We start from the raw sequence: 13,601 nt of genomic DNA on the forward strand, positions 1-13,601 counted from the left end.
TCTACTTTTCAAATTACAATGTGGAACTTCAAGCAATAAAGGGCAGTTTGAAGAACTGAAAAGTCATAAAATGGGAAATGTAACATATCTAGCATGAGCAAGGGGAAAGCAAAGTGTGCGGAGCATTAAATGGGACTGGAATCACTGTAAAATTTTAGGAACAGTAATACCACCGATCTGCAAGTCCCAAGAGAGTATATGATAAGGAAGGCTGGATGAGTAAAGTTTAAGAAAAAAAGACTAAGTACTCAAATAAATGTTGAGAAGTAAACATAGACAGTGTTCGTTAAAATCAGTGCTGTTAAATTGAATTATCAATAGCTAATTGCTATGACAACTGCAACTCCAGGATTAATTATATTATCTTAAAATTAAATTAAACACTCCAGAAAAGTTCATTTAAGTGAATATTTACTTACATTTGGTAAACTTCTTGTCTAAATGGTACTCATTATGCTCCAAGAAAAAAAAAAACGGCAAAGCTGAGCTCACAAAATCAATGAGAAACACCTACAACCAACAAGGAAAAAAAAAACCCAATGCACGCGGGAGAGTTAAAGATCCTGAAACAAACCTACCTGTGGCTCCAGAAGAAGACACCATATCTATCTCCCAAAGCAGTTTTTTTCTATAAATACCCTTAAAAATATAGTCTAGAAGAGAAGCTGTCAGTGTCTCCTTTATAAGATGTTCAGAAACACAAATGACAATTAGAGTAGCATAGACTCCTCTTCAACAGCATTAGATGCTGGAAGACAGTGGAATAATATTATTGAAGTGATGAAAAAATAATAACTTAGAATTTTATCCTCTCAAGAGGAAGGGCAAAATAAAAAGATTCTCAGATAAGTGTAGCTATTAGGATGAACTATTCAGATTCAAATATACCCATTTGAATACATAGTTCCAAAGAATAACAAGGAGAGATAAGAAAGCCTTCCTCAGTGATCAACACAAAGAAATAGAGGAAAGACTAGAGATTTCTTCAAAAAAATTAGAGATACCAAGGGAACATTCTATGCAAAGAAGGGCACAATAAAGGACAGAAATGGTATGGACCTGACAGAAGCAGAAGATATTAAGAGGTGGCAAGAATACACAGAAGAACTGTACAAAAAAGATCTTCACAACCCAGATAACCATGATGGTGTGATCACTCACCTAGAGCCAGACACCCTGGAATGTAAAATCAAGTGGGCCTTAGGAAACATCACTACGAACAAAGCTAATGGAGGTGATGGAATTCCAGGTGAACTGTTTCAAATCCTAAAAGATGATGTTGTGAAAGTACTGAACTCAATATGCCAGCAAATTTGGAAAACTCAACAGTGGCCACAGGACTGAAAAAGGTCAGTTTTCATTCCAAACCTAAAGAAAGGCAATGCCAAAGGATGTTCAAACTACCGCACAATTGCACTCATCTCACTCACTAGCAAAGAAATGCTCAAAATTCTTCAAGCCAGGCTTCAACAGTATGTGAACCATGAACTTCCAGATGTTCAAACTGGATTTAGAAAAGGCAGAGGAAACAGAGATCAAATTGCCAACATCTGTTGGATCACCAAAAAAGCAAGAGAGTTCCAAAAAAACATCTATTTCTGCTTTTATTGACTACACCAAAGCCTTTGACTGTGTGGATCACAACAAACTGTGGAAAATTCTTCAAGAGATGGGAATATCAGACCATCTTACCTGCCTCCTGAGAAATCTGTATGCAGGTCAGGAAGCAACAGTTAGAACCTGACATGGAAAAACAGATTGGTTCCAAATCGGAAAAGGAGTACATCAAGGCTGTATATTGTCACCTGCCTATTTAACTTATATGCAGAGTACATCATGTGAAATGCTGGGCTGGATGAAGCACAAGCTGGAATCAAGATTGCCAAGAGAAATATCAACAACCTCAGATATGCAGATGATACCACCATTATGGCAGGAAGCAAAGAACTAAAGAGCCTCTTGATGAAAGTGAAAGAGGAAAGTTAAAAAGTTGGCTTAAAATTCAACATTCAAAAAATGAAGATCATGGCATTTGGTCCCATCACTTCATGGCAAATAGATGGAGAAACAATGGAAACAGTGAGAGACTTTTTCTTTTTAATTTATTCATTTTAATAGGAGGCTAATTACTTTACAATATTGTAGTGGTTATTGCCATACATTGACATGAATCAGCTATGGGTGTACATGTGTCCCCCATCCTGAACCCACCTCCCACCTCCCTTCCCACCCCATCCCTCAGGGTCATGCCAGTGCACCAGACCTGAGCACCCTGAGAGACTTTATTTTTGGGGGCTCCAAAATCACTACAGATGGTGACTGAAGTCATGAAACTAAAAGCAACTTCTCCTTGGAAGAAAAGTTATGACCAACCTAGACAGCATATTAAAAAGCAGAGACATTACTTTGCCAACAAAGGTCCATCTAGTCAAAGCTATGGTTTTTCCATAGTCATGTATGGATGTGAGAGTTGGACTATAAAGAAAGCTGAGTGCCAAAGAATTGATGCTTTTGAATTGTGGTGTTGGAAAAGACTCTTAAGAGTCCCTTGGACTGCAAGGAGATCCAACTAGTCCATCCTAAAGGAGATCAGTCCTGGGTGTTCACTGGAAGGACTGATGCTAAAGCTGAAACTCCAATCCTTTGGCCACCTGATGCAAAGAACTGACTCATTTGAAAAGACCCTGATGCTGGTAAAGATTGAGAGCAGAAGGAGAAGGGGACAACAGAGGATGAGATGGCTGGATAGCATCACTGACTTCATGGACATGAGTTTGAGCAAGCTCTAGGAGTTGGTGATGAACAGGAAAGCATGGCATGCTTCAGTCTATGGGATTACAAAGAGTCAGACCCAACTGAGTGACTGAACTAAACTGATTAATTCAGATTCTGGGATATAATCACAAAACAACTTAACCTTATTAATATCTATTCTCATTTTCCTTTTCAAACTGCTAATGGACAAGTTCTACTCCTGGAAAAAACTCAGTCTCCTGAACTTTCTGGCCACTGTTAAATTAAAAACTTTAAAAAGACCTTAATCACAAAATAAAAGGTCAGTCCCACATAAGCACGAAAATTCAAACCTTGATTCCAAGTTCAGGTTTCTTTCCTTCCCCAGGTCAGTTTGCTGCAGTCAGGAGGGGAGCTGCCCTTTTTCTCTTTTTTCAGCTTGTGCTTCTTCTCCTGTTCATTAAATCCAGCTCTGAGTCCTCTGGGTTAGGAAAGATAGAAGAGGCAAGGAGACCAGCAAAGCTCTTCCTGACAAGTATGAGAAGTGAGCTAGCATCAGCATTCTCAGGGCTCAGCAGTATCCACGTCTGACTCTCTACCTCATGATGCATTATGGTCTGAATGTTAATGGCTCCCTAAAAATTCATATGTTGAAATCCTAACCCCCAAGGGATGGTGTTGGGGGGGAGGCGGGTCTTTGGCAGAAGATTTCATCTTAAGGGTGGAGCCCTCCTGAATGGGATCAGTGCCCTTATAAGAAGAGACACAAGAGCTTTCTCACTCTTCCTGCCATGTAAGCACATACTAGAGAGACATTCATGAGACTGCAGGAAGTAAGATGTAAAATTGCAGTAGTGAGACAAGGACATCCCAGGAAAAGTGGGGGCACCATGGCAAGATCCACAGACACTGACATTTGGAGGCTCCCCATGAACTAGCTATGTCCCCCACAGTCACCATAAAGTCTCCAGGCCCCATCTAAACACACAGGGTCTCAGGTCCCTTTTCAGTGCTCATTCTTTTTTTTTGGGGGGGGGGGTGGAAATTGCTTTATCTATTTTTTTAAGTTATGAAAGCATGACAACACATTTACAGGAGACTTGGACAATAAAGAACAAAGTTACATATAGTTCCACTATATATTACAATTATTTTTAAGTGATAAATTAAGATTTTTAGCTGGAATTTCAGTATCCAACTCTCAAAAATTAATAGAATGAATATACAGAAAAGTAGAAGGATATAGTAGACCTGAAAAGCACTATAACCAGTTCAACATAATTAAGATTTATACAACTTTCACACAACAGTAGGATACAAATTCTATTCAGGTTCCCATAGACTAGAAGACACTGGAACATATTCACAGACATAAAACAAGGTACAAAAATTTCATGGTCTAAAGGTATTAAAATCATACAGAGTATGTTCTCTTATCTTCAGTGCTCCATTCTTAAAAGTGAGCCACCATCCAGAGATCTCTAGACATATGAAGAAAGCCTCTTTATCACTCAGCTATTGCTATAATAATCCCACATGGAAAATAACCACAAAATCTTGACTGACAATTAGGTAAGAAAAAGAAATAAAATGCATTCCAATCAGAGAGGAAAAGGTAAAATTGTCTCTATTTTCAGACTGCATGATTTTATATAGACAACCTTAAAGATCACCAAAAAGTTTTTAGGATTAATAAATTCAAGTACAGTTGCAGAATACAAAATTAACAAATCAGTAATCAGTTACACTTCTATACACTAACAACAAAATATCTGAAAAAGAATAAACAAAACAATATTATTTATGAGAGCATCAAAAACAATAAAACAATTAGGAATAAACTTATACCAAGAAGCTGTACACTGAAAAGTACAAGACTTAATGAAAAAAATTAAAGGAGACAGAAATAAATAGAAATATATCCTGTGTTCATGGATTGGAAGAACATTGTTAAAATAGCCACAGTACCCAAAACAATCAATAGATTCAATGCAATCAAAATTCTAATGACATTTTTTACAGAAATAGAAAAAAATTTGTATGGAACAATGGAAGACCCTGAATAGTCAGAGAAATTTTGAAAAACTGGAAGTTTCACACTTCTTTGTTTTTCAAACTTTATTACAAAGCCATAGTAATCAAAACTGGACATTGCTGGCATAAAAATATACACATAGACCAGTGGAACAGAATCAAGAGCCCATAAATAAACCCATAGATAAACAGTCAACTAATATTCAACATGGGAGCCAAGAATACTGATGAGGAAAGGATAGTTTCTTCAATAAATGGTGTTGGGAAAACTGGATAATCCCAAGCAGAAGAAAGAAATTGAACCCTTATCTTTTTCCATTTACAAAAATAAACTCAAAATGGATTTTAAAGATTTAAATGTAGAGTTGAAACTGTAAGACTCCTAGGAGAGTGTTGGCAAGGGTGTAGAAATGGAAACCCTCTGCACTGCTGTTGGGAATATAAGTTGGTACATTATGTAAAACAGTATGCAGATTCTTCAAAAAGTAAAACTCAAATTATCATATGATCCAGCAATTCTACCTCTGGGTATAATAAATACACAGAAAATGGAATCGATATCCTTTTTTTTGGAAAATACAGCTTTCAAACTGTATTTTCAAAGCTCACAGTTTTCAGGATCCCAGTTCCCTGACCAGGCAATGAACCTAGACCCCGGCAGTGAAAGTGCCAAGTCCCAACCACTGAACCGCCAGGAAATCCCCAAAATCAGCATTTTGATGAGATATCTGTACCCTTGTTTTCACTGAAGCTTTATCCACAATGGCCAAGATATGGAAACAACCTGAGTCCGTCTATGGATGAAAAGATGAAGATGTGACACACATATACACACTGGACTGTTAATCACCTGTTAAAAAAAGAGAAACTCCTGCCTTTTGCAACAAAATTAATGGATGGATGGATGGATGGATGGATGGAACTTCATGGCATTATGCTAAATGAAATAAGTCAGACAGAGAAAGACACATACTGTCTGATCTCACTTACACGTGGAATCTAAAAAAGCAGAACTCACAGAAGCAGAGAGAAGGATGCTGGCTGCTAGGGGCTGGCTGGGATGGGGGACACGAGGAGAAGTTGGTCAAAGGGTACAAACTTCCAATCATAAGTAAGTCCTTGGGCCCTAATGGTGACTACAGTCAACCACACCTGACAGTATATACATGAAATTTGCTAAGAACGTAGATCTTAAACATTCTCACCGTTTTTGGGGTGGGAGGTGAGAGGGAGGTTCAAAAGGGAGGGGACACACATATACCTGTGGCTGATTCACGCTGATGCATGGCAGAAACCAACACAGTATTATAAAGCAATTATCCTCCAATTAAGAATAAATAAAATTCTTAAATGGCAATTACGTGAGGTGATTGAGGTGTTAATGAACCTCTGGCAGGCATCATTTTGCACACGTAAGTGTATCAGATCATCATGCTGTGCACCTTAAACTTACACAATGTGACATGTCAACTGCAACTCAATGCACCTGGGGGGAGAAAACCATAACATCTCAGTAGCTTATCCAAACAAATACCTGAGAAGTTATCTGAGAGGTCTGACCTTATGGAAAACTGTAATAAAAGTTGGGGAAAAAAATTGGTTGAGAGTGTGAAAAGATAAGATCAGAGAGAGAGAGAGATGAAGAAACACAGAAAAGAGAGAAGAGAACAATTTCCAGGAAAAGGAACCGAAAAAATGCACAGGAAATGAAATATAATCACTGAGATATAATGTGTCTCACTTGTAAACAAGATTTACACAGCTAAAATTATGACAACACTAGATCTCTAAACCCATCCATCCCTGAATGTGGAGAAAAAGAGAATTACACACACACAAAATGTGTTCAGCATTTTAAGGCGAGATATGATAAAGGGAAACATGTTCATGTGAGGATTGTATGATCATGTAACACAGCTAAGTCCTGCATTTTCATAATATAAATTCAACAGTAATAAAACTGTAATCTATGCTGAAAGTGAAGAAACAGCAGTTCAGTACATTTCAGTTCAGTTCAGTCACTCAGTCGTATCTGACTCTTTGCAACCCCATGAATCGCAACACGCCAAGCCTCCCTGTCCATCACCATCTCCCGGAGTTTACTCAAACCCATGCCCACTGAGTTGGTGATGCCATCTAGCCATCTTATCCTCTGTCGTCCCCTTCTCCTCCTGCCCCCAATCCCTCCCAGCATCAGGGTCTTTTCCAATGAGTCAACTCTTCGCATGAGTTGGCCAAAATATTGGAGTTTCAGCTTCAGCATCAGTCCTTCCAATGAACACCCAGGACTGATCTCCTTTAGGATTGACTGCTTGGATCTCCTTGCAGTCCAAGGGACTCTCAAGAGTCTTCTCCAACATCACAGTTCAAAAGCATCAATTCTTAGGTGCTCAGCTTTCTTCACAGTCCAACATGCATACATGACCACTGGAAAAACCATAGCCTTGATTAGACCGACCTTTGTTGGCAAAGTAATGTCTCTGCTTTTTAATATGCTATCTAGGTTGGTCATAACTTTCCTTCCAAGGAGTAAGCGTCTTTTAATTTCATGGCTTCGTAAAAGCATCCTATTTAGAGTTATGGAGGAAGTACAAGAGAAAACAACAAAAGGGGGGTGGAAAGTGTTTGCTCCAGAAGGGGAGGGCCGTGGGAGGAGACAGCGGCAGTTTTCAGCGCAGCCTGTCGGTTTTGTGTATTGACCTGACCCGGCTAAGGGATGCCCACGGAGCCAGGAAAACATGGTTTCCCACGTGTCTGTGAGGGTGTCTCCAGAACAGAGTCGCTTGGAACCAGTATAGTGAGTAAATAAGATGGCCCTCACCACGGCGGGCGGGCTTACTCTGAGATCCTGAACGGAAAGGTGGATTCTCTGTCTCTCTGCTTGAGCGGAGACACTCGACTTCTCCGGCCCTTGGACAAAGGCTCTCCTGGTGCTCGGGCTCTCAGACTCAGACTGGGACTGACCTTGTCCCACTATCATCACCACCGCCCCCGTCTCAGGCCTTGGACTCAGCCTGAATTACCCCATCGGCTTCCCTGGGTTTTGAGTTTGCAGAGATAGACCCCGTGGTTTCTCAGCCGCCATAACCACGTGAGCCAATTCCTCTGATAAATTTCCGCTTCTATATCAATGTATATCCTACTGGTTCTATTTCTTCAGGGAACCCTGCCTGACAGAGCAGAGCGCAACAGTCTCCCATTTTCTGCTTGCCAGTGGTCAAAGCAAGTCGCGTGGTCAAGCCCAGCTTCAGAGTGGGGGGAATCTAAAAGGTTAGGGGTGAGGCGGGCTCATTCATTGGTCCACTCACGTGATCACCATACCCCGCTACCTTAATTTCTGCGGTCGTTACAGGAAGTAAATGAAGGAATACCATGACAAGACTGAAAAAGTAGATACTCAAGACCTGAAGAATCTATAGGGGTGTCTAAGCTGAAGTATCCTAGTTCAGCAGTCCCCAGACTTTTTGGCACCAGGAACCAGTTCTGTGGAAGACAAGTTTTTCCCCTGGACCAGGGGAGGGTTTCTGGATGATTTAAGCACATCACATTTTATTGTGCACTTAGGGCTTCCCTGGTGGCTCAGAGGGTAAAGCGTCTGCCTGCAATGCGGCAGACCCGGGTTTGATCCCCGGGTGAGGAAGATCCCCCGGAGAAGGAAATGGCAACCCACTCCAGTACTCTTGCCTGGAAAATTCTATGGATGAAGGAACCTGGTAGGCTACAGTCCATGGGGTCGCAAAGAGTCGGACTTTGCGACATGACTGAACAATGTCACTTTTACTTTATTTCTATTATTACATCAGCTCCACCTCAGATCATCACGCCTTAAATCCCAGAGATTGGGAAACCCTGTCCTGGGGCACCTCTGGCCTCTTCTCTCCAATTCCTTTGTTCGGCTGAACAGTGTCCTTGAACTATTTTAATATTCTGCAGTACCTTTCACCATAGAGAATTCTTCACTCTTCCTGTAATTTTTGTGTTCTGAGGAATGCTTAGGTATCTAAGGAAGCTTAGGTTTTGACACTGGAAAAACGATACATGGATCTAAGCCAGGAGCTTATGAGCGTTTCTCCCTAGGATCCTAGAAGTGGGAGGGCAGGTGGGATGCAGCGGTGGAGGCATCTCTGCTTCAACAAGCACGAGTTTATCTTATGTTTTATCTCCTGAGCCTCTACAAATGATTTAACATGAACCAGACTGAAACCCCACTCACCTAAGTGCTGTCGTTGGTGCCAGGCCGTCAGGAGAAACAGGATCCGCCTGGAAATTCTCCCCGTGTTAATGGACAGGTACCATATATCACAAGATAGGAAGAGCCCCAAGGAGACAGGCTCACAGAATCTCAGAGGATAAACAACTGCGAGTTTGGGGCAAAGGTCCTAGTTGAGAGCTTGGTTCTCCCATCTCTCAATAACAGTTCTGCTACTTTAATTACAGGTTGTGGATGGTTACAGCAGGGCAGAGGGTGGAAAGGTTTCAGAGATGCCTGCGGAGAGATGTGGGCAGCAGCCCACATAAAACCATAGCAGACTGGCTCCTTGCACCTGGGAGAACGCAGGACACCACCGAAGGTCAATGAAGTATTCCATCCCAGGTTTCTGCAAGGCCCCCTCACCACATCATGTCAGGCAGGAACATGTATGAAATTTTCAGGACCCAGTGTGGAAAGAAAACACAAGGTGGGACTTCCCTGGTGGTCCAGCGGTTAAGAATCTGCCTTCCAATGTAGGGGATACAGGTTTGATCCCTGGTCCGGGAACTAAGATCCCACATGCCGCCAGGGCATGTAAGCCTGAGTGGTCACAACTACTGAGCCAGGGCGCCATAACCAGAGCACGCTGCAACGAAAGACCTCGTGCGCCACAATGAAGACCCGATGCAACCAAAAATAAACATGAGAAAAAGGAAACGCAAGGTTCCTTATGCAGAACTTTTAAGACAGTGACAGTGGAGCGTCCCTCTGAGCGGGGGACTCTGTACCACCACCTGGGGGTGGTCCCCCGGTAGCCAGCCCTGGTTTCCAGACCACGGGAAGCCTGCTGCTAGTGAAAGGGAGGGTCAGAGTTTGCCGAGAAAGGGCTGAGGGATTGCTGGTGCCCTCCCTTTCACAGAAACACGGTCAATCCTATCACTTTGGTTTTCTTATCAAATAATTGCACAAAAATAGCGAGTGGCTGTGAAAGCTAAACACTGCTTTAAAAGCCACCTTTTCCCCTCCTGTATTCTAGAAAAAATAATCAAACCTCTGCTTCGCATGCCCTGCAGAGGATGTGAAGGGCGCAGAAGGACACATAGCCGTCCAGCTTTCAGAACAAAACTTATCTCTTATGAAAGCCCTGTCTCCTCTGAAGGAAAGACTGGCATCTGTGAGAAGCTGGGACAGGCAATTCAGAAAGAAGGGGATGACTGCCCCAAAGAAGTTCCTAAAACCTATGGAGTGACTTGCTCAGACTGGAATGTATGTCAGCAATTCCATTCTCATACATCCCAATGTCTAGGTACATTTTTAATTATAATGGAACACTTCATACAGGTACATGAATCATAGCCAAGAGCAGAGAGAAACATCAGCTGACCTTGAGTCACAGACAAAACTTCAAGGCAGTTAAGAGCTCAGTTCTGGACTCAGAGACACTCTTCTCAAGTTCACTCCCTGTGACCTTGAGGGAGTTAAGCCTCAGTTTCCCAGTCTGTCCCAATCCCAACGTTGCCTTTCCCAGTGGTAGCAGAACTGTGTGTGTGCTCAGTCACTCAGTTATGTCCAACTCTTTGTGACCCCGTGGACCGTAGCTCGCCAGGCTCCTCTGTTCATGGGATTCTCCAGGCAGGAATACTGGAGTGGGTTGCCATCTCCTCCTCCAGGGGATCTCCTCTCCCAGGGATGAAATCCCCATCTCTTGCATCTCCTGCATTGGCAGGTGGATTCTTTACCACAGTGCTACCAGGGAAGCCCGATGACAGCAGGTGAAGACACAAAGAGATGGTGAGTGGAGAGCCCACCTACACCCTGGCACAGTGAAAACGCCACACCAAATGTATTGTCTCGTTGTTGAGCCATGGATCCCACAAGGACGCTCAGTCTGATGCAAAGTGCTCAGGGGTTGAGTCAGGAGCAGAAACAGAACCCCAGGCCTGCAGCCTCCCCCGAACCCCGGGATGCTGCACTCTTGACTCCAGGGATGCACCTGAGAGTCCTGGTTTGAAACATGCCCCTTGTCTGCAAGCAGCTCCTATCTCAGCCCTGAGGAAGAAGCCCCGAGTCGGTGGCTCAGCCTGGCGCTGGGAGGGCACGTCCGCTCAGGCTCCCCTGCTGGGTCACCTGCCCTCCCCTCAATCCCCCACCCGGCCAGACTTCCCAAAACAAAGGGACTGCAGCTGTCTGTTCATAGCCCCGTTCCTTCACCTTGGGCTGACGCTAAGGAGCATCCTTCTGGTGGACCCATCTGCTTCCTCCTCGCATCGCCAGCCCCATCCTCGGCCAGTCTCACTGCCACCTGTGACTGTGTGGAGCTCACTTCTGCCTCCAGCTCTGCCCAAACCCCAAAAAAGTCTCTCCCTGTCCTCTGCCTGCATTACCTGACCTAGGGCTGCTCGAGCCTGCCAGTGGGATGTCTGCAATTCACAACTTCTACAAAGAATACAGCTTAATCTAGAACTGTCTGCTTTCCTTTAGTCCATGTGGAAAATATTAAGTTAGATCCCTGTGACACTTGTCGTACCAAAATAAATCACAAGTGGGTCAAACATTTACATTTTTTAAAAAATTCATAAATATTGCTGAAGAAAATTCAGGCAAAGTCCCTTATGTTCTCAGAGTAGGGGAGGACTTTTATGGATGACGCAAAATCCAAAAGCTATAAATAGGAGATTTTTTTTAATCTGGATAAAGAACATTAAAATTTTATGCACAGCAAAAAAGAAACCAGTACTGCTATATGTTTGCAGCACCATGACAAAAGCCTCCTATAAATCAGTAAGAAAAAGTGCAACAGCATAATATAAAAACGGGCAAAGGATATGAATAGACTCGTCACAGGAGGAAAAAGTGTGTTAGTCACTCAGTCGTGTCCCACTCTTTGGGACACATAGCCTACCAGGCTCCTCTGTCCATGGAATTCTCCAGGCAAGAATCCTGGAGTGGGTTGCCATTTCCTTTCCCAGGGGATCTTCCCAATCCAGGGAAGAAAAACTGGTTTCTTAAAACTATGAAAAATAATCTCATCACTTAAAAATAAAAATTAGAAACTACAATAGAATATTATTTTCTATTATCAACTTAGCAAAGTTAAAATCTTTTTTAGAATCTGTTGTATTGGCAAGAATGTAAAGAAAGCAGCATTCTTATAAATATTCTTTTATACTCTTGACCGGAGATGTAAATGGGTACAGCCTCTCTGAGCAGCAATTAGGCAGTCGTGATTAAATTTTTAAAGTTCACATACCCATCAGCCCGGCACTTCCTTACACATTGCTTGCACCGGATGGTCTGTTGTCAACTCTTCATCACCACCTCCTAAAGTCTCTGAATCGTAAAAGAAAAGGGAGGAGCTACATCCCCCAGAAGCCCCTCCCAGGTTCTGAGTTACTCCGCCAATGAGAAGCCCTCGCGGATAAGAGAAGGGGAGGGGCCACCACTGTTTTGCCTTCAGAGGTGGAGCCAGGCTGGCGGACAGGCTCCTGAGGCTTGCTCCTGGCGCCTCTTGAGACCACCACCTTGCCCTACAGAGTGAGGTCCCTGGTGAGGGCTTCTGGGAGCTTACAGCAGTTTCACAGCGAGCTTGTAAGGACCACCCACTCAGGGGCTTCAACCTGAGATCGCTTTTTGCATCTTCTCTAACCTTAGCTCCCCGGTGGCTCAGAGAGGAAAGAATATGCCTGCCGGGCAGGAGACCCAGGTTCCATCCCTGAGTGGGGAAGATCCCCTGGAGTAAGGGAATGGCAACCCACTCCAGTATTCTTGCCTGGAGAATCCCATAGCCTGGCGGGCTAGAGTCCATGGGGTCGCAAAGAGTTGAATATGACTGAGAGACTAGCATTTACTGAATCTTTGCTGACCTGGGTGTGCCAGGGATGTGTAAGCCCTCACTCCCTTTATTAAAATCATCAACACCAGAACTACATGGACTGGCTTCTGTTTTCCTACTGACCCCAGTCTGACATATTTATCTTGAGAATGTATCCTACAGGCATACTCATAAACGTATACACACAAAAAATCATTATTTCTAATAACAAAAGACCTAAAATATACTATATATATACAAATAGTCGACAATTAAAAATATCATGATGCATCTATTTGATAGAGTGCCATTTCCAATTTTAGGGGGGAAGAAAGCACAGTGCTTCATGGATCCATGTGCGCCAATTTGCAATGAAAAGAATTTCAAATTAGTTTATCTTGTAAGCTACCATTTGTGTAGCAAATACAAAGAAGATTGCCAGATATATGTACACATAAGAAACCAGTGACCAAGCGCACCTTTAAGGAAAAATTAAAGAATCAGGAGTGGGAGGGAGAGCTATATTACCCCAAAGACATTTCCACTCTTGAATATTCTATCATGTGCACATATTTCAAAAAAGAAACTACTAATTAATCAGATGACATAGTCATCATGAAAGGCCAGTGAGGCATCAACAAACTGGACAACATATTTCTTCCCTTTTCCTTTCTTTCTGTTTTGCATTTTTCTTGAAATTTAAAATGAGTTGGAGATGAGGACTTTGACCTTCTTGTTAGAGCATTTTAGACTAATGTCCATTTGCTCTTTTGAGAATAATTTTCTACATCCATTCACACTGTCTAACACTCTCTCCTTATACCCCAAAGA

The sequence above is a fragment of the Odocoileus virginianus genome, chromosome 14 (genome assembly GCF_023699985.2).
Source record: "Odocoileus virginianus isolate 20LAN1187 ecotype Illinois chromosome 14, Ovbor_1.2, whole genome shotgun sequence".
Classification (NCBI taxonomy): domain Eukaryota; kingdom Metazoa; phylum Chordata; class Mammalia; order Artiodactyla; family Cervidae; genus Odocoileus; species Odocoileus virginianus.